Source organism: Myotis davidii, unplaced genomic scaffold (genome assembly GCF_000327345.1).
Source record: "Myotis davidii unplaced genomic scaffold, ASM32734v1 scaffold430, whole genome shotgun sequence".
NCBI classification, from domain to species: Eukaryota; Metazoa; Chordata; class Mammalia; order Chiroptera; family Vespertilionidae; genus Myotis; species Myotis davidii.
The window spans coordinates 911414-913878 of record NW_006285247.1 but is presented as its reverse complement, the minus strand read 5'-3'; positions in this window follow the sequence as shown (position 1 = coordinate 913878).

Sequence of the window (2465 nt, the reverse complement as noted above, 5' to 3'; positions counted from 1 at the left end):
AGGGACTACTAGCCAGAATATATAAAGAACTATTACAACTCAACAAGAAAAAGACAAACTATCCAAATAATAATGGGCCAAGGACTTACATTCCATTCCTCCAAAGAAGATGTACACACATTACTTCCACATGCACCCCGTTCTCAAGAGATACCTACACAGTCACACTTAATGCCAGAGGCCTGGGAAACTTAGGCCCTGGTTGAGAAGCCCGAGTCCTATACACTGGAAGGAGAAGCATAGAGTTTTGGTGGGGATTTAGCCAGGTTGCCCTCAGTAGCAATTGTTAAGCATATAACACTTCCATTATTCCAGGCAGAAAGTATGTAATGCTTTAAGAATCCTTTCAATCTCAAGTTCACTCCAGTTGGGGGAGGCTGGCCTTTGGCCTCCCAGTGTTCAATGTGCAGTCCTTGAAACCCAGAATTCTTATCATCCGCGGCGCTTGGCAGGGTGGTGACACTGGGTTGCCTTTTATCCCATATGGGATATGTAAACTCAGAGCAAGAAAAATATGTGCATTATATATACCATTTGTACATAAGCCGTTTCCCCTCTTGGCATCTCTGAGGCTAATGAATGAGACTTTTTTCCTCTCTAAATACTCTTCATGCTTCATGAACTGTAATGAAAAGGAATGACAACCTCTGAATCCATTTGATGTACGTACATGCAGATTGAATGTCTTGTCTTTAATTACACTTTTTGATTTGTGGTCACCCCTGTGATAATAGCATTTCCGTTTATTCTGAAAAGAAAAGCTTGGGGGTGGGAGGAAGAGGAGAGCAATGTACTGGTAAAGGCTTCCAGCCAAGTTTGGTTACATTTGGTCTCCTTAGCTCTGTGCTAATGCCAGTAATAAAAGATTGACCCAAATACCCAGGCAGGCAAGCACACAGAAAGTTATTTTCAGAGGGGGTGATCTCAAACATGTTTGATTCTTGTCCCCCCAAAGTAATACAGCTGATCCTCGGAAGTCAACAAATAGATAATATAGCTGCAAAGCCCTTTGCAGCCAGGCATACAGCTCTCATATCCCTTATCACAGTATGGCAGGATACAAAGCTTCATTCATTCACTTAATATATATTAGTGATACCTACTATGTGCCAGGCCCTGTCTTAGTCATGAGGGTTTTTATTTCCGTTATGAGGAATCTGAGATTTAGACATGTAAAGTGGTTTGCCCAAAGTCACAGCCAATGAGCTTAGAATCTACTTTTCTTAATTCCAGCTCCCTAAAAACAATAGTAGGCTAGAATAGTAATGGTTGATTATATACATGTGTGGGGCAAAGTAGTAGGAACTTTATATACTGTATCTCCTTTAATCTTATTATCAATCTTGTGAACAGCTATTGTTTCCCTCATTTTACAGACGAAGAAACTAAGGTTCAGTGAAGTAAGGAGCTTTTGCCCAAAGTCATAAGAGCCATCAGTGGCAAACCTGACATCTATATCTAGGTCTGTCTGTGGGGACCCTCCATTGCCTGCACTGCCTGTACTAGTCTTCCTCCCTGTTCCTTGGCTATGTTCACCAGACCCTGTTGCTGTGGCCACAGCTGATTGGGTAAGGATGGCCACCTGACACCAGGGCAGCTATCCCAACTAAAGCCAGTGCTCTGTGTGCCATGTCACCCCCAGACATGCTTCTGGGATATCAATTGCTGCCACCGACCTCACCTGTTCAAGCTGGGTCACTGACCTCTGCCTGGTTCTATTAGGCTCTAAAATCACTTGATGGCTGCCCTGTCCCTGCCCCAGAGACACTCCATTCTTCCTGGCTCTTTCCTGCCAGCTTGCGTTTCTAAAAGTGAGTCTTTGGGTCAATTCTTCCTGGCCAGGACCAGAAACATAATTTTCAAGTCCCAATGCGAAATTTGTAGAGTCTGTCTTTATCTTGTTAAAAAATGCTGAAGAATTTTCATTCATTATTAGTAGAGCATTCAACCAACCAGGAAGCCCTTCTGAGTGTGGGACCCTGTGCCAGTGCACAGCTCACACGCCTATGAAGTCAGCCCAGGCCTGGCAGTTTTTATTGCAATTTTTGAAATGACCTAGATTTTTATCACAGATTGTCCCTCTGTTTTTGCATCCCATCTCCCTGCTCTACCCTAGAATGGGCCTGCCTTCACCATGCCTGTTGACCCTTCCCTCCATTTGTAGCTCTGTTCCTCATTTTCCAAGTAACCCACCTCAGTAACCCCACCTCCTCCCCCAGACCAGTCACACCCTGACATTCTCATGGACACAGCTCACCCATTCAGCTTTCCAGGAAATGACTTGGCAATGTATACAGACAGGGGACTGATAGGGAGAGAGAGGAGGCTGTGTATGCTTGGATCCATATTTGTTTATAACAATTTCTGGCATCTAGAGTAAATTTTGCTTCCTATTAAATATATCCCTGGATTCTGTAGCTGGCTCTCGCTTGGCCTGAGCTTTTTGGAGGGTGGGGTGGTAGGGG